The sequence below is a fragment of the Ranitomeya imitator genome, chromosome 3 (assembly GCF_032444005.1).
Source record: "Ranitomeya imitator isolate aRanImi1 chromosome 3, aRanImi1.pri, whole genome shotgun sequence".
In the NCBI taxonomy this organism is placed as follows: Eukaryota; Metazoa; Chordata; class Amphibia; order Anura; family Dendrobatidae; genus Ranitomeya; species Ranitomeya imitator.
This window is the reverse complement of record NC_091284.1, coordinates 135,980,793-136,001,447: the sequence shown is the minus strand read 5'-3', so window position 1 is coordinate 136,001,447 and position 20,655 is coordinate 135,980,793.

Here is a 20,655-nt window from a genome sequence, read left to right as displayed (position 1 = left end):
TCTACCACTTGCAAAATTATCTCACAGCTCCACCAATGTTTAGTCTATGCGCTGACATCCTTCAATGCCTGCCACTGACAATACCATTGTATTGACATTTTTGTTATGTTAGGCCTTCGAAGCCTGTCTGCGGTCACTCCTTCCACTAGGCCTCCACTGACCACACCACTGCTGCCCGTGTACCCCTGGAACCAATTTAAAATTGCCTACAGCCATGTGTTATTATTTTAGGCCTTCGATGCCTGTCTGCGGTCACTCCTTCCACTAGGCCTCCACTGACCACACCACTGCTGCCCGTGTACCCCTGGAACCAATTTAAAATTGCCTACAGCCATGTGTTATTATTTTAGGCCTTCGATGCCTGTCTGCGGTCACTCCTTACAATATGCCTCCACTGACCACACCACTGCTGCCCGTGTACCCCTGGAACCAATTTAAAATTGCCTACAGCCAGCCCAATTTTTTTATTTTAGGCCTTCGATGCCTGTCTGCGGTCCGTTCTTTCTACTACTACTACACTGACCAGGCCACTGCTGCCCGTGTACCGCTGGAACCAATTTAAAATTGCACACAGCCATGTGTTATTATTTTAGGCCTTCGATGCCTGTCTGCGGTCACTCCTTCCACTAGGCCTCCACTGACCACACCACTGCTGCCCGTGGACCCCTGGAACCTATTTTTAATTGCATAGAGCATCCTTTTTTTAATAGTAGGCGTACAAAGTCTGTCTGCGGTCCACTATTGAAATTGTCCTCCACTGCCCAGAGCACTGCTGCTTGTGTACCCCTGTAACTTTTTTAAGCTGCAGTGAGCCACATTTTTGGGTTAAGTCCTACTACCTGTGTCTGTCTGCGCCACTCAATTCAGCTGTGTTCCTTTGAAAAAAGCTGAGCGTCAATAGTCTTGTTTTCAGCCTCTAGGAATTTTAAAACTGCATTGGGGGTACAACTTTGGTAGGGCCTACTAACGGTGTCTGCCTCCCCAAGGTGTGCCCCAGGTTTCCTCGCCATTGCTTCAATCTTAATGCTCTCGTTTAGTAGTTGTTGGAAACTACACTGCATTAGGCCTACAAATTGGGTATGGGGTGTAGAGAGATGGTGTGTTCCACTCCAAGGTGTGCCCCAGGTTTCCTCGCCATTGCTTCGAACTTAATGCTCTCGTTTAGTAGTTGTTGGAAACTACACTGCATTAGGCCTACAAATTGGGTATGGGGTGTAGAGAGATGGTGTGTTCCACTCCAAGGTGTTCTCCAGGTTGCCTTTCCTGAGCTTCGATCTTCCGGCTCTCATTTAGTAGTTCTTGGAAACTACACTGCATTAGGCCTACAAATTGGGTATGGGGTGTAGAGAGATGGTGTGTTCCACTCCAAGGTGTTCTCCAGGTTGCCTTTCCTGAGCTTCGATCTTCCGGCTCTCGTTTAGTAGTTGTTGGAAACTACGCTGCATTAGGCCTACAAATTGGGTATGGGGTGTAGAGAGATGGTGTGTTCCACTCCAAGGTGTTCCCCAGGTTTCCTCGCCAATGCTTCGATCTTCATGCTCTCGTTTAGTAGTTGTTGGAAACTACACTGCATTAGGCCTACAAATTGGGTATGGGGTGTAGAGAGATGGTGTGTTCCACTCCAAGGTGTTCTCCAGGTTGCCTTTCCTGAGCTTCGATCTTCCGGCTCTCGTTTAGTAGTTCTTGGAAACTACACTGCATTAGGCCTACAAATTGGGTATGGGGTGTAGAGAGATGGTGTGTTCCACTCCAAGGTGTTCTCCAGGTTGCCTTTCCTGAGCTTCGATCTTCCGGCTCTCGTTTAGTAGTTGTTGGAAACTACGCTGCATTAGGCCTACAAATTGGGTATGGGGTGTAGAGAGATGGTGTGTTCCACTCCAAGGTGTTCCCCAGGTTTCCTCGCCAATGCGTCGATCTTCATGCTCTCGTTTAGTAGTTGTTGGAAACTACACTGCATTAGGCCTACAAATTGGGTATGGGGTGTAGAGAGATGGTGTGTTCCACTCCAAGGTGTTCTCCAGGTTGCCTTTACTGAGCTTCGATCTTCCTGCTCTCGTTTAGTAGTTCTTGGAAACTACACTGCATTAGGCCTACAAATTGGGTATGGGGTGTAGAGAGATGGTGTGTTCCACTCCAAGGTGTTCTCCAGGTTGCCTTTCCTGAGCTTCGATCTTCCGGCTCTCGTTTAGTAGTTGTTGGAAACTACGCTGCATTAGGCCTACAAATTGGGTATGGGGTGTAGAGAGATGGTGTGTTACACTCCAAGGTGTTCTCCAGGTTGCCTTTCCTGAACTTCTATCTTCAGGCTCTCATTAAATTGTGGTTAAATGGAACAACTGCATTTGGCGTACTAGTTGGTTTGGGGCCTACTATCGGTGTCTGCCACTCCTTGCTGTTCTCCTGGTTTCCTGTCCTGAAATTCCATTTTCAGGCTCTTGTTAAGTAGTTGTTAATGTTAGACTGCATTTGGCCTACTAGTTGGGTTGGGGCCTACTATCGGTGTCTGCCACTCCTTGCCGTTCTCCTCAACTGAACAAAGCTGGGCCGCCTGTTTACTACGGTTGCCAATTTTGAACTGCATGTCGACTACTTACTGATTTGGGCCTACTCTCTGTGTCAGCCTCTCATTCCAGTTGTCCTCCACTGCAATGCCCCCTGGTTAGTCCTGTGTTACCAATTTTGAACTGCATTTAGCCCACTTTATTCTTTGGGCCTATATCTGTGTTTCCTCCTCATCCTGCCCATTGCCCAGCCAGTGATAGATGAGTCTGCTGGTACATTGACCCATAACGCAAAATTCCCCGTGCACGCTACACAGCAAGATTGTGACCCTGCTGAAAGTCAGGTTCCTCTTCCCGCATACCATACCACCTTACACGGGGACAAAGAGGAAGGTGCAGATGAAAGTGCAGGTTCCTTCATCAGGTGGGGGGAGGAATACTAGTTGGCGACGTCACTGGCACAGGGCCTCTCATAGTACGCAAAAGTGTTGCTGCCGGTGGGAGGTGCCCCCACCGTGCAAACACACCGCTGTACTTTGAGGGGCCCTGTGCCAGTGCCAATGCCAACGAGTGGGCCCCCCCTGCTTGCTCAGGATCACAGCACTTGCAAAGTTGAAATACTTACCTCTCCCTGCTCCACTGCCGTGACGTGGTCCAGATTTACTGGGCCCACTAATTACTTGAACCAGCCCTACCCCCCACAACTTTAGCCAAATGACCCCCAATTTCAAATGCCTTCCAATTATTATAAGGTAAATTACGATTGACAAGCTTCTTTAACAAGAATGGATGTTTTTGCCATTAAAATGGGCAGTGTAGGTGTTTTCCTGGCCTCCACTCACTGCCGACTATGCTCCCCCATTGACTTGCATTGGGTTTCGTGTTTCGGGCGATACCCGACTTTTCGCGATAATCGGCCGATTCCACTCGACTCGACTTCTAAGATAGTCGGGTTTCGCAAAACACGGCTCGACTCTAAAAAGGTCAAGGTCGCTCAACCCTAGTTATAAGTATTGTATATGATGGTATAAGTTCTCATTATATCACCTTGTATGTCTTATATTTGGGATAATACTTCTGACTGGTGAGTACCGTATGCGTTCAATTAAACATATAATTCCCCTTTATTTTAAGATATTGATGGAGTCCGCTCCAGTTTAGAGTGGACTCAACTTCAAAGAATATTCATAATTGGCTTTTGGATTATTATGTAAATTGTACAAGATTTTTGACTCTATTTTAGTATTCATTAATATATTTTTGGTATTTTATTGTTATGGAAAACATTTATAATGCGCCGTACTTCAGTAACATGGTGTCTTGTAACTTCAGTAGTGAATAGAGGCGCGGGGACATGAACACCTAAAACATCTACAATAACATGGCATATTAGCCTCCAATGTGTCTGGACGCATGCGCAGTGCAGAGGAGACTTGGTTCCTTATTACCCTATGTTCAATTGATTTCTGGCCTGGTATATTTAACAGAACACCAAAGGAATCTTCACATACGGCCAATAGAGTAAAATATAATCTTTATTAATAATACTAAAAGACAAATCTATCAGTAACAGGTACAAAATCACAGGCACAGGTAACAGTAGGTGGGAAACCCCAGGTAATGACTCCAAATTTAGCAGAACAGGGTATATAGTAATAACTCACAGAAAGTGTAATGTGACACTTAACGCAAATACCATGTCTAACAGCTGTGTAGCCATGCACATAAAGGCACAAGACATAAAATACAAGTGTAGAAACAATCAATGTTGTAACATATTTACCAAGGAGCACTCCTGGGGACCCACCACACCCGACGCGCGTTTCGCAAGGAAATGCTTCGTCCAGGGGTGGTTGGGTACTGGCCAGCTATGGTAATATATTCCCTATGAACCAATGAGACAAGCGTCCTAATCAAATGGATAATAGATACCTGTTGTGCAAAGAACGAACATGTACACATGGGACCCCAGGATACCGGAAGTTGGTCGCCGCTATAGCGTAATTACATGCCACTATCACAACCGCCCAGAAATGCGGCCACCGAGTAGCAACAAAGATGGGACACCAACGTCATATCCGGTGCGCCCTCCATAGTCAACAGTACGCGACACCTAGTGACTACACACCATCGGCGAGACTGCGCATAACTGGAAATGCCCACGTACTACAGCATCCCAGTCGCGCAGAAATCATAGGGTAAAGCAACCGATGATGTCATATCCGGTGCGCGCCCTATGTTCAGTTAATGCGACTCCTTAGAACTACTACATGCTGGGTTAAAATGCGCATGACCCAAACGAGACACCAATGCGCAACAGTAAAACCGCGGTTACTCATGAGCCGTAATAAGCAACGTAAAAAGTGCGTAAAGTGATTAAAGTGCGTAAGTGCAATAGGATGGGAACAAAACCTGTAAAGGAAGAGTATTAAGGCATATACAACAAAACACAAAAGTATATATATAGATATATGGACACATATAATATCCATATAATATAATATGCAAGAAAACATAAATACATATATTTATTTGTAAGAGAGAGTATATACAACACATATAGTGCAAACAGTGCATGGACACACAACCGCACGACAGAGGGTAGATTCAAAGGAGCCAACAGCGACGAATATCACATAAGTCCAGTACTTGACGATCCACTGTAGATGACATATCCCGGTATTGAAAAATCCTTCAAGGGAAACAAAAATAAACAAAGGAATTAAAAATAACAAGAACCATAAAAACAAATAAAACCAAGCTAAAAAGCCAGAATCAAAAGACAGCAATGAGAACAAGACGACCGTTACAATAAGGGGCAACTGACTCAAACAGGTAGAAAGGGGGCGAAGCTGTTATGATCATTAAGGCCAGATGGTGAGATGGTGTCTAATTTAAAAATCCATCTGGCTTCTTTCTGTGCCAACATCCTTTTCCAATTTCCACCTCTAAATCCCACAAAAACTCTGTCAATGCCCTTTATGCTCAGTCCCTTAGGATCACAACCATGAAAGGCTCTAAAATGCCGTGGGATGGGCTTGAGTTTATAGGGATCATCTTCAGTTTGGGCTCTCTCAATATCAAGTACGTGCTCCCGTACTCGCCTACGAAGCTCCCGTGTGGTCATCCCGATGTAAATGAGACCACACGGGCAAGTGGCATGATATACAACAGCTTTCGTTGTGCAAGTAATAGTGTGCGTAATCCGAAAAGTCCTATCATTCCTGGAATTAGTAAACTCCAGGGCATTGCACACATTCTTACAGGCTACACACTTCCCACAGCTAGTACAACCCCATTTGGGGCCCTTTGCTCCAAAAATGCGGTTCGGGCCAGGTCCTTTATGATAGCTGTGGACCAGCTGATCCCTAAGATTCAGTGACCGCCTAAAGGTGATAGCGGGATTTTTGGTGATACATTTAGCAATAACCTTATCCGTCATCAGTATTGGCCAGTGTTTAGTGATTGCATTTCTGACTTCATCACTTCTAGAATTAAAATCCAGAATACACCGTACCTGATCCATGTTCTTATCCAGTTTCTGTTTTTGTAGAAGTGTGTTTCTTCTACTATACTGTGCTCTTTGGTAGGAACGGCAGATAGACTTCTTCCCATATCCACGATCCTTGAATCGTTCATAAAGATCTGAGGCTTGTTTTTCAAATAGTTCGTCATTGGAGCAAATCCTCCTCGCACGTAGGAATTGGCCCGTAGGGATATTCCTAATGAGATGCTGTGGATGCTGTGAGGAAGCATGCAATAAAGCATTAACGGACGTGTTCTTTCGAAATAGGTCGGTGTGAATATTACCATCATCATCAACCATAATGGATATGTCCAAGAAGTCTATTTTCCGAGTTTCGTATCTATACGTTAGTTTGATGTTCCTGGTATTGCAATTCAAAACATTGCTGAAGGTACATAACTCTTCTCGTGTCCCTTGCCAGATCATAATGACATCATCAATGTACCTCCACCAAGAAACCACCTTATGGCTTAGGGCATGTGGGTTAGTCTGAAAGATTTCCCGCTCCCATAATCCTAAAAATAAATTTGCGTAAGAGGGCGCACAAGACGCCCCCATCGCGGTGCCTTGTAATTGCAGAAAAAACGAGTCACGATAGGCAAAAAAGTTATGTGTGAGAACAAATTCTAAGGCTTCACAAAGGAACAAACACAAATCCTGATCCAGTCCACTGTTGGTGAGGTAAAATGAAGTAGCCTCAAGGCCATCCTGGTGTCGAATCGAGGTGTATAACGATTCGACATCGCAGGTGACCAGGCTCATATTTTCTTCCAACTGTAAACCATCGAATTTCCTTAGGACATCGGTAGTGTCCTTAAGAAAGGAAGGCAACACCTCAACCAGCGGTTTTAAATAAAAGTCAATCAGTTTAGATACTGGGTCGGATAGGCTATTGACCCCAGACACAATTGGCCTACCTGGAGGTGTGACCGGGTCTTTGTGTATCTTCGGTAGAAGATAGATACTAGCCACTGTTGGCTCATCATTCCATAGCCCATCTCTCTGTTTAGACGTCAAAACACCTTTTTGTACAGCCTCCTGCAATAGATCAAACAGTTCACTCTTAAATTTAGACAGGGGATTGAATGTCAATTTACTATAACATGAGGTGTCCCTAAGTTGCCTCATCATTTCCTTTTCATAAGCCTTGACTGACCACACCACCACGTTGCCCCCCTTGTCAGATGGCTTAATGATTACCTCATCAAGGTTTCTCAATTCCTTTAATGCATGTCTCTCATTAGACGTGAGGTTATCCCTTTTTATAGTTTCAGGAATTTCACCCACCTCTTGCATCACCAACTGAACAAACAAATCGATAGCAGGAACAGTGTTAATCTGAGGAAAGTTTTTTGATTTGGGGAGAAGGTACTTCGGATACTGTCTGGGAGTACCAGACTCATTGGCCAGTTCTTCTAGAACCTGGAGAATCTCTTCCTCGGTTTCTGTAGGGGACAAAACATTTTGAGACTGCTGCAAATATAATCTCTTAAAGAACAATCTACGTGCAAATAATTGCAAGTCTTTAAGGATAGCTCACCGATGTATGCTGCTAAGATGTCAGTACCCCCCTGATGAATATTGTTATGAAACGTTGGGAGACATCAGCTCTAAAAGGGATTGAGGGACGGAGTGCTACGTTGCACTTACCAAAGAGAAGGATCCCTGGCACTCTGAAAAAGGCACCGCTGGGAAGACCCGGTCCCATGGATGAGTATAAACCTTAACATATTTTGATATAAATCCATTCGATGCACGAAGTGAACATATACCTACCAGTATATTGAGAGGGGTATATATGTATTCCGGAAGCATCTATGGTTTAAAAACATGAGAGAGGTTTCTGTATTCCTCTGTTTATTTGTGGAGCTTGCGTTTTATGTGCAAACACCATATGCAATAATAAGTGACAGCAAGAGGATCCGCTGTGTTATTTTGGCATATGCCAGCATGTATATTGGTTTGTTGGTCTAAACCAGATGGACTTTGGTCACATTATTAAGCGAACTGTGGGGTGAAATTTACAGCACTCTTTCCGTGTTCAGGGAAGGGGTTGGAAAAAACGCCCCTAAGAGATAATAAGCAATAATAAAGGGGACTGATGTAGTATCTCCATTATCTGCTATACCCAGTAAAGGGCAAAAAATTTTTTCCCTGAGAAGAGGCATATGTGTGGTTTGCCAAGATTTTCTTACGGTTTTATGTTTTGCACTATGTTGTGAGCACCGGCACTTTGTAACCACGTGGTAATATAGTGATTTTAGCGTATTAAAATAAAAGCTATGTTTTAATAGTATTTTCTAACCAGCTGCAAACATCTTTAAGGATAGAGAAGCGATCAGGGGCAGAGGATGGAGCAATCACTAAACACTGGCCAATACTGATGACGGATAAGGTTATTGCTAAATGTTTCACCAAAAATCCCGCTATCACCTTTAGGCGGTCACTGAATCTTAGGGATCAGCTGGTCCACAGCTATCATAAAGGACCTGGCCCGAACCGCATTTTTGGAGCAAAGGGCCCCAAATGGGGTTGTACTAGCTGTGGGAAGTGTGTAGCCTGTAAGAATGTGTGCAATGCCCTGGAGTTTACTAATTCCAGGAATGATAGGACTTTTCGGATTACGCACACTATTACTTGCACAACGAAAGCTGTTGTATATCATGCCATTTGCCCGTGTGGTCTCATTTGCATCGGGATGACCACACGGGAGCTTCGTAGGCGAGTACGGGAGCACGTACTTGATATTGAGAGAGCCCAAACTGAAGATGATCCCTATAAACTCAAGCCCATCCCACGGCATTTTAGAGCCTTTCATGGTTGTGATCCTAAGGGACTGAGCATAAAGGGCATTGACAGAGTTTTTGTGGGATTTAGAGGTGGAAATTGGAAAAGGATGTTGGCACAGAAAGAAGCCAGATGGATTTTTAAATTAGACACCATCTCACCATCTGGCCTTAATGATCATAACAGCTTCGCCCCCTTTCTACCTGTTTGAGTCGGTTGCCCCTTATTGTAACGGTCGTCTTGTTCTCATTGCTGTCTTTTGATTCTGGCTTTTTAGCTTGGTTTTATTTGTTTTTATGGTTCTTGTTATTTTTAATTCCTTTGTTTATTTTTGTTTCCCTTGAAGGATTTTTCAATACCGGGATATGTCATCTACAGTGGATCGTCAAGTACTGGACTTATGTGATATTCGTCGCTGTTGGCTCCTTTGAATCTACCCTCTGTCGTGCGGTTGTGTGTCCATGCACTGTTTGCACTATATGTGTTGTATATACTCTCTCTTACAAATAAATATATGTATTTATGTTTTCTTGCATTTTATATTATATGGATATTATATGTGTCCATATATCTATATATATACTTTTGTGTTTTGTTGTATATGCCTTAATACTCTTCCTTTATAGGTTTTGTTCCCATCCTATTGCACTTACGCACTTTAATCACTTTACGCACTTTTTACGTTGCTTATTACGGCTCATGAGTAACCGTGGTTTTATTGTTGCGCATTGGTGTCTCGTTTGGGTCATGCGCATTTTAACCCAGCATGTAGTAGTTCTAAGGAGTCGCATTAACTGAACATAGGGCGCGCACCGGATATGACATCATCGGTTGCTTTACCCTATGATTTCTGCGCGACTGGGATGCTGTAGTACGTGGGCATTTCCGGTCATGCGCAGTCTCGCCGATGGTGTGTAGTCACTAGGTGTCGCGTACTGTTGACTACGGAGGGCGCACCGGATATGACGTTGGCGTCCCATCTTTGTTGCTACTCGGTGGCCGCATTTCTGGGCGGTTGTGATAGTGGCATGTAATTACGCTATAGCGGCGACCAACTTCCGGTATCCTGGCGTCCCATGTGTACATGTGCGTTCTTTGCACAACAGGTATCTATTATCCATTTGATTAGGATGCTTGTCTCATTGGTTCATAGGGAATATATTACCATAGCTGGCCAGTACCCAACCACCCCTGGACGAAGCATTTCCTTGCGAAACGCGCGTCGGGTGTGGTGGGTCCCCAGGAGTGCTCCTTGGTAAATATGTTACAACATTGATTGTTTCTACACTTGTATTTTATGTCTTGTGCCTTTATATGCATGGCTACACAGCTGTTAGACATGGTATTTGCGTTAAGAGTCACATTACACTTTCTGTGAGTTATTACTATATACCCTGTTCTGCTAAATTTGGAGTCATTACCTGGGGTTTCCCACCTACTGTTACCTGTGCCTGTGATTTTGTACCTGTTACTGATAGATTTGTCTTTTAGTATTATTAATAAAGATTATATTTTACTCTATTGGCCGTATGTGAAGATTCCTTTGGTGTTCTATTTGGTATATTGCTTCATGGCCCTGTGTATGGGATATACTTAGGTGTGTTTATCTTGTTGGTTACAGATTGTGACTATATCCTGGTTCAATATGGACTTTAGGAGTAGAGATGCTTCTTGGACGGTACATGCTTTGAACGTGTTTGGTGAGGGTAACTCACAGGCACAGGAACCAGTCCAAAAGACAGCTTTGAAGAAAACATTTAAGAACTTATTGAACCGTCGGACGCGTATCTGGTGGAACAAGACGACTTTGGAAAGTTATATGTCTAGGAATCTAGTCCCTAGAGGACTTAGAGTTCAGATTTTTCCATCTTTTCCTGTTAATGATATATCCCTTAGAAACCGATGGGAAACTGCCTGTCATACGTGTTCTATGACTTTTATGACTATTCTTGTGGATATTAACAACAAATCCATTAATGAATTAGGATTGGAGATTGATGAAATTTACAGCAAATTACTAAAGGAATGTACACAAGAGGAATTTGACATTTTTAAAAAAGAGATGGATGGTCTCTGTGATGATTGGGAAAAGGAGATCTCCATTAAAAAAACTAGGAAATTTCAGCGAGATCTACAGGATAAAAAAGAAAACAAAATGTATAGGTGGAGTCATATGGATACATCAAATAAAGGAGGAGCTGCATCTGAGATGGCTAGTACTTCTAGTACCAGTGTGTCTGGGTTGTCATCTAATACTGAGGATCAGGGGTATATGCGTTTCAATCAAAGGAGGAAGGACGACCGCTTTCATGGATATAATACCAGGAGGAGACTTAATACCAACTCCGATGGTGGAATCGAGGAACCACAGAGGAAATCCATGAAGGTAATTAATCTGTCGGAGATGGTCTTATCTGAGGCCCATCTGGCAGTGTTGAGCAAGGGTCTGACGTTTGCTCCATCCTCTGCCCCTGATCGCTTCTCTATCCTTAAAGACTTGCAATTATTTGCACGTAGATTGTTCTTTAAGAGATTATATTTGCAGCAGTCTCAAAATGTTTTGTCCCCTACAGAAACCGAGGAAGAGATTCTCCAGGTTCTAGAAGAACTGGCCAATGAGTCTGGTACTCCCAGCCCAGTATCCGAAGTACCTTCTCCCCAAATCAAAAAACTTTCCTCAGATTAACACTGTTCCTGCTATCGATTTGTTTGTTCAGTTGGTGATGCAAGAGGTGGGTGAAATTCCTGAAACTATAAAAAGGGATAACCTCACGTCTAATGAGAGACATGCATTAAAGGAATTGAGAAACCTTGATGAGGTAATCATTAAGCCATCTGACAAGGGGGGCAACGTGGTGGTGTGGTCAGTCAAGGCTTATGAAAAGGAAATGATGAGGCAACTTAGGGACACCTCATGTTATAGTAAATTGACATTCAATCCCCTGTCTAAATTTAAGAGTGAACTGTTTGATCTATTGCAGGAGGCTGTACAAAAAGGTGTTTTGACGTCTAAACAGAGAGATGGGCTATGGAATGATGAGCCAACAGTGGCTAGTATCTATCTTCTACCGAAGATACACAAAGACCCGGTCACACCTCCAGGTAGGCCAATTGTGTCTGGGGTCAATAGCCTATCCGACCCAGTATCTAAACTGATTGACTTTTATTTAAAACTGCTGGTTGAGGTGTTGCCTTCCTTTCTTAAGGACACTACCGATGTCCTAAGGAAATTCGATGGTTTACAGTTGGAAGAAAATATGCACTGGTCACCTGCGATGTCGAATCGTTATACACCTCGATTCGACACCAGGATGGCCTTGAGGCTACTTCATTTTACCTCACCAACAGTGGACTGGATCAGGATTTGTGTTTGTTCCTTTGTGAAGCCTTAGAATTTGTTCTCACACATAAGTTTTTTGCCTATTGTGACTCGTTTTTTCTGCAATTACAAGGCACCGCGATGGGGGCGTCTTGTGCGCCCTCTTACGCAAATTTATTTTTAGGATTATGGGAGCGGGAAATCTTTCAGACTAACCCACATGCCCTAAGCCATAAGGTGGTTTCTTGGTGGAGGTACATTGATGATGTCATTATGATCTGGCAAGGGACACGAGAAGAGTTATGTACCTTCATCAATGTTTTGAATTGCAATACCAGGAACATCAAACTAACGTATAGATACGAAACTCGGAAAATAGACTTCTTTGACATATCCATTATGGTTGATGATGATGGTAATATTCACACCGACCTATTTCGAAAGAACACGTCCGTTAATGCTTTATTGCATGCTTCCTCACAGCATCCACAGCATCTCATTAGGAATATCCCTACGGGCCAATTCCTACGTGCGAGGAGGATTTGCTCCAATGACGAACTATTTGAAAAACAAGCCTCAGATCTTTATGAACAATTCAAGGATCGTGGATATGGGAAGAAGTCTATCTGCCGTTCCTACCAAAGAGCACAGTATAGTAGAAGAAACACACTTCTACAAAAACAGAAACTGGATAAGAACATGGATCAGGTACGGTGTATTCTGGATTTTAATTCTAGAAGTGATGAAGTCAGAAATGCAATCACTAAACACTGGCCAATACTGATGCCGGATAAGGTTATTGCTAAATGTATCACCAAAAATCCCGCTATCACCTTTAGGCGGTCACTGAATCTTAGGGATCAGCTGGTCCACAGCTATCATAAAGGACCTGGCCCGAACCGCATTTTTGGAGCAAAGGGCCCCAAATGGGGTTGTACTAGCTGTGGGAAGTGTGTAGCCTGTAAGAATGTGTGCAATGCCCTGGAGTTTACTAATTCCAGGAATGATAGGACTTTTCGGATTACGCACACTATTACTTGCACAACGAAAGCTGTTGTATATCATGCCACTGGCCCGTGTGGTCTCATTTACATCGGGATGACCACACGGGAGCTTCGTAGGCGAGTACGGGAGCACGTACTTGATATTGAGAGAGCCCAAACTGAAGATGATCCCTATAAACTCAAGCCCATCCCACGGCATTTTAGAGCCTTTCATGGTTGTGATCCTAAGGGACTGAGCATAAAGGGCATTGACAGAGTTTTTGTGGGATTTAGAGGTGGAAATTGGAAAAGGATGTTGGCACAGAAAGAAGCCAGATGGATTTTTAAATTAGACACCATCTCACCATCTGGCCTTAATGATCATAACAGCTTCGCCCCCTTTCTACCTGTTTGAGTCAGTTGCCCCTTATTGTAACGGTCGTCTTGTTCTCATTGCTGTCTTTTGATTCTGGCTTTTTAGCTTGGTTTTATTTGTTTTTATGGTTCTTGTTATTTTTAATTCCTTTGTTTATTTTTGTTTCCCTTGAAGGATTTTTCAATACCGGGATATGTCATCTACAGTGGATCGTCAAGTACTGGACTTATGTGATATTCGTCGCTGTTGGCTCCTTTGAATCTACCCTCTGTCGTGCGGTTGTGTGTCCATGCACTGTTTGCACTATATGTGTTGTATATACTCTCTCTTACAAATAAATATATGTATTTATGTTTTCTTGCATATTATATTATATGGATATTATATGTGTCCATATATCTATATATATACTTTTGTGTTTTGTTGTATATGCCTTAATACTCTTCCTTTATAGGTTTTGTTCCCATCCTATTGCACTTACGCACTTTAATCACTTTACGCACTTTTTACGTTGCTTATTACGGCTCATGAGTAACCGCGGTTTTATTGTTGCGCATTGGTGTCTCGTTTGGGTCATGCGCATTTTAACCCAGCATGTAGTAGTTCTAAGGAGTCGCATTAACTGAACATAGGGCGCGCACCGGATATGACATCATCGGTTGCTTTACCCTATGATTTCTGCGCGACTGGGATGCTGTAGTACGTGGGCATTTCCGGTCATGCGCAGTCTCGCCGATGGTGTGTAGTCACTAGGTGTCGCGTACTGTTGACTATGGAGGGCGCACCGGATATGACGTTGGCGTCCCATCTTTGTTGCTACTCGGTGGCCACATTTCTGGGCGGTTGTGATAGTAGCATGTAATTACGCTATAGCGGCGACCAACTTCCGGTATCCTGGCGTCCCATGTGTACATGTGCGTTCTTTGCACAACAGGTATCTATTATCCATTTGATTAGGACGCTTGTCTCATTGGTTCATAGGGAATATATTACCATAGCTGGCCAGTACCCAACCACCCCTGGACGAAGCATTTCCTTGCGAAACGCGCATCGGGTGTGGTGGGTCCCCAGGAGTGCTCCTTGGTAAATATGTTACAACATTGATTGTTTCTACACTTGTATTTTATGTCTTGTGCCTTTATATGCATGGCTACACAGCTGTTAGACATGGTATTTGCGTTAAGTGTCACATTACACTTTCTGTGAGTTATTACTATATACCCTGTTCTGCTAAATTTGGAGTCATTACCTGGGGTTTCCCACCTACTGTTACCTGTGCCTGTGATTTTGTACCTGTTACTGATAGATTTGTCTTTTAGTATTATTAATAAAGTTTATATTTTACTCTATTGGCCGTATGTGAAGATTCCTTCGGTGTTCTATTTGGTATATTGCTTCATGGCCCTGTGTATGGGATATACTTAGGTGCTGGTATATTTAACGTTAAACATAAACCATAATACTAAGGGAAGCAGCAGGAATAGGACAAAAGCAAAACTGACTAGTTTTTATATGAATAAATTCGCACAGTCTTATTAAAAAAAATCAGGAAAAAAATGTCTGTTCAAGAGCTTATAAACACATCCTCAATGACCAACTTGAGGAAAGACGATAAAATGCAAGTATTAAGTTTAAACATAAATCTTTGTTACATTTTTAACAATGAAAAAATGAAATGCATGAATTAAGCAGGAATTAAAAAGAGAACGGGAGCATGGAACCATCAAAATATCAAAGAACATTGGGCGTGCTAATAGAGTACTCAAGAAAGGAAAAAATAACCTTCCGTCAAAAAATGTGTATCCAAAAAAATGTGCTTTAAACCAATCCATACATAAATGGACCATAAAGTGTATAGTGCATACTGTAAACATTCATAATGAATTGAAAATGTATAAAGTGGATGACAGTAATTATATGTATGGAGATGCTACATGACTGGAAAGGGGCCAGTATGTACCTTGTGATGGAAGTTCTGCCACAGTCATGTTGGCACAATTAAATAAATGGTGAAGATAAAAGATGATGGAGTACCCCTACAGTGATAAGTGTAAGGGTTCCAGCTGCCACATCCTCTCACCCTGACAGCACCGTTTTGCACAATGCTTCCTCAATGGGTGCTACTATTTACTTACAATTAAGGTTTTATCATCTGGTGATTATCCTTGACAGGACTACAGCAGCTACAGCAGCATCTGAATGCTTGTATGACTCCGCCCCTTCCTGAGATAAGCAGCTCACCGTCTATAGACAATATATATACAGATCCTGGTGTGGGCAAGGTAAGCTTTCTCAGCTCTCCTGCATTGCTAAATCTAAGCGCTTTGATTGCGTCAGAAGTGCTGCACCTAATAAACTAAATGATACATTGTTGGATTCAGGATCTCTTTCTCTTCATCATCTCTGCATACAGATTCCCTTTAAATGGGGTTTTTACATGTCATAAAGTGAGGGCATATCACTAGGATATGTTAGCAGTTTATGAGCATTTGGGGTCTGATCTAGTGGTACATCGCATTTCCAAGAATTTCAAAACACTTTCTATGTCAGCACATGATTGGAGCAAGGTGTGAATGGTGTTGGCTGATTGCTCATATCTATAGCTAAGACAGCCCTCTTTTCTATTTAAGCTGTACAGTGAGGGAAATAAGTATTTGATCCCTTGCTGATTTTGTACGTTTGCCCACTGACAAAGACATGAACAGTCTATAATTTTAAGGGTAAGTTCATTTTAACATTGAGAGATAGAATATCAAAAGTAAAATCCAGAAAATCACATTGTAGAAATTATTCTTATATATTATTTCTAAACACTCTTTTTCAGTGATTACTTTGTATCTCCGTTCATACTGCACCCACACACAAATGATACACCACCAGCTTCAGCAAGAAAATAGGCAAACAAACCACACATCCACGATGTGAACACAAAATACAGTTTAAACATTAATTTTCATAAACCAGAAGTAAGGAAAAATTACCTGCAGGTGGCACCACACTACCCCAAAGCACACCACCACAAAGCTGATTACAGACATCACAAACAAATCCTAACATTTGCCTTTTAGGTTTTCCAGATTGCCGAACTCCTTGCCCAGCCGATTTCAGGCACATTGGAGGATTGCACACTTCACTGCAGGTGAATCACATATGCAAAAAAATTTGTAAATATGCACTGCCTATTCAATTGCACACTTGCTCCGTTTACACTCCATCGACACACACAAATGATACACCATTTCAAAGGCCAAATTACCCGCAGGTGGCATTTGCCTTGGGGTCTTTCCAGCTTGCCAAAGTGCTTGCCCAGCCTATTTCAGGCAAATTTGAGGATTGCACACTTCAGTGTAGGTGAGTCACGTATGCAAACTCATTTGTAAACATTCACTGCTTTTTCGGTGATTACTTCGCCCCCCAGACACAAAAAATACACAATTTGAAAGGTAAACTTGCCCCCTTCAGCAAGAAAAGACACAAACAAACCACACATTCACGGTTTGATCAATAAATACAGTTTAAACATTTATTTTCAGAAACCTGCAGAAAAAAACAATAACCTGCAGGTGGCACCACAACCTCATGACATTTTTTTAGCCTCTACTTATCAAACCAATTTATTGTATTACCAATCTATAAATATAAATACCTCTCTGTGTTCATCATCTCATTAAATACTTTAAAATTTGACCAGCTTGATTTTTCTGAAATTGCCTGCGCCCCCGACAACCAATGTGCGAAAATTTCGCATGGGTCAATTAGTATAAATATATTTGCATTTTGCAGTGAGAAATAAGTATTTGATCCCTTACCAATCATTAAGAGTTCTGGCTCATACAGACCAGTTAGACAATCCTAATCAACTCAGCCCTCTTCACACAAAGCTATGTCAGGTCCCATCTTAGCAAATAGCCTTGTGTCACAAATAAACCTTCAGAGAACCTGCTGGGATCCTGGACTCGAACTTGCATCTGAATATTGGGGGATCATTCAGATGCGCAGAAAATGAGTATATCTGAACAATTTGGATTACTAATATAAACACATTTAAATAGTTATTCTCATCTTCAGATATAATTATAATTGAAAAGTGCTTGTGAAAACAAGCAACTCTCTAATTTACTATTTATTAAAAAAATGGACACCATTCTCCTGTAATCACAACTTCCTCTTTTTTTTTGTTTTGTTTACAGCTTTTTGGTTTGGCGACCAGCCACCGATGTGGTCAAGCTACAGTGGCCAAATAAGTGAAGCGCGTAGAGCCTCTTTTCTATACCTATTTCTATCAACTTCTGTGAGAGCAGTTTGGGCCAGCAGCATGAAGATCTGCTGGTTTTAAAAGCAAATCAATCAAGGTAGCCTCCCCTCCCGCAATCAAAAAGTTGAATGACTGGAGAGAGATGTGTTGCTGCAATACGAAGATGAGAAAAAATCGTTTTTGTTTTGAAACCTTTAAAGATGTCTCATCTGCTTTTAGGAATGCAGAACCGACTCCCCAGTCTCCTTTTTGCCGAGGGTAGGTGCTCTCCAGATTACCATAATTGACAGTTCAGACCATAGGCATCATTACGCTGCTACCCAAACTGTGTTTTTTTTTCTGTTGTTGCCATACTAGACAGCTTTACCTTTACAGCATAAGCGAAGAGCAGTGGCACTCAAGTTAGTCAGATCAGACGCCAACTGTGTGCTTCAATGACCTGGTTAGCATCAGAGCACTGATTCCAAGCTCCATATCAAAGAGCCTGTAAGCCCTGCGCTCCTTGTCAAGCCCTGCCACTACTGATAGACTGCAGCAGTAGCCGGTAACTTGTGCAGGCATGTACTACGGAGGACAGAGAATGAACTTCAATCCAATATTGCAGCCAGCATGCAGCCAGCGAGTAAGGAAAGGGTGAATCAAAAACCCCAAAACCCCGCCTCCATGGCTGAAGATTGTTCCCTCCAAATTCAGGTGACAGTGTCCCTTTAAGAAACAAGTAGTAAACGTTAAATTTAAAAATCCATCCGTTCTTGAGAGCAAAGAGGATTTTTAATGACAAGTAAAATGGAAAGTTGTTTCTTTTTAAGAAGTATTTTGCAATTGTATCCATTTAATGCCAGAATAAATCTTGTAATATGGCTAGATCAGTCCTAGCAACCGCTAAAAACAAATTATCAAACATAAGATATGATATATCACTAATTTACAATGTAATATAGTAATTCTACACATGACTTCTGTGACACTAAGGCCGGCTTCACACTTGCGAGTTTTACGGACGTAAGAGCGCAGAAACTACGTCCGTAAAACTCGCCCAAAATACGGCACAATTATTCTCTATTCCCCTGCTCCTATCTGCCGTATTTTACTGATCAGTATTATACGGCTTTCTACGGCCGTACAAAATCGCAGCATGCTGCGTTTGTCACCGTACTGCGCAAGAAATATGCCAATGAAAGTCTATGGAAGCGTGAAAAATACGGATTACACACGGACAAGCAGTGTGACTTGCGAGAAATACGCAGCGCTGTTAGAGAGAAAAGCCGGTAATTCAGTGCGGTGTACAGTAAAATCACACTGACAGCTTACAGTCCAATAGGTAGAATAAATGTCTACACATAGAATAGGTATATATATATATATATATATATATATATATATATATATGTCAGTGAGACACATATACAGTGGGGCAAAAAAGTATTTAGTCAGTCAGCAATAGTGCAAGTTCCACCACTTAAAAAGATGAGAGGCGTCTGTAATTTACATCATAGGTAGACCTCAACTATGGGAGACAAACTGAGAAAAAAAAAATCCAGAAAATCACATTGTCTGTTTTTTTAACATTTTATTTGCATATTATGGTGGAAAATAAGTATTTGGTCAGAAACAAAATTTCATCTCAATACTTTGTAATATATCCTTTGTTGGCAATGACAGAGGTCAAACGTTTTCTGTAAGTCTTCACAAGGTTGCCACACACTGTTGTTGGTATGTTGGCCCATTCCTCCATGCAGATCTCCTCTAGAGCAGTGATGTTTTTGGCTTTTCGCTTGGCAACACGGACTTTCAACTCCCTCCAAAGGTTTTCTATAGGGTTGAGATCTGGAGACTGGCTAGGCCACTCCAGGACCTTGAAATGCTTCTTACGAAGCCACTCCTTCGTTGCCCTGGCGGTGTGCTTTGGATCATTGTCATGTTGAAAGACCCAGCCACGTTTCATCTTCAATGCCCTTGCTGATGGAAGGAGGTTTGCACTCAAAATCTCACGATACATGGCCCCATTCATTCTTTCATGTACCCGGATCAGTCGTCCTGGCCCCTTTGCAGAGAAACAGCCCCAAAGCATGATGTTTCCACCACCATGCTTTACAGTAGGTATGGTGTTTGATGGATGCAACTCAGTATTCTTTTTCCTCCAAACACGACAAGTTGTGTTTCTACCAAACAGTTCCAGTTTGGTTTCATCAGACCATAGGACATTCTCCCAAAACTCCTCTGGATCATCCAAATGCTCTCTAGCAAACTTCAGACGGGCCTGGACATGTACTGGCTTAAGCAGTGGGACACGTCTGGCACTGCAGGATCTGAGTCCATGGTGGCGTAGTGTGTTACTTATGGTAGGCCTTGTTACATTGGTCCCAGCTCTCTGCAGTTCATTCACTAGGTCCCCCCGCGTGGTTCTGGGATTTTTGCTCACCGTTCTTGTGATCATTCTGACTCCACGGGGTGGGATTTTGCGTGGAGCCCCAGATCGAGGGAGATTATCAGTGGTCTTGTATATCTTCCATTTTCTAATTATTGCTCCCACTGTTGATTTCTTCACTCCAAGCTGGTTGGCTATTGCAGATTCAGTCTTCCCAGCCTGGTACAGGGCTACAATTTTGTTTCTGGTGTCCTTTGACAGCTCTTTGGTCTTCACCATAGTGGAGTTTGGAGTCAGACTGTTTGAGGGTGTGCACAGGTGTCTTTTTATACTGATAACAAGTTTAAACAGGTGCCATTACTAAAGGTAATGAGTGGAGGAAAGAGGAGACTCTTAAAGAAGAAGTTACAGGTCTGTGAGAGCCAGAAATCTTGATTGTTTGTTTCTGACCAAATACTTATTTTCCACCATAATATGCAAAAAAAATGTTAAAAAAAACAGACAATGTGATTTTCTGGATTTTTTTTTCTCAGTTTGTCT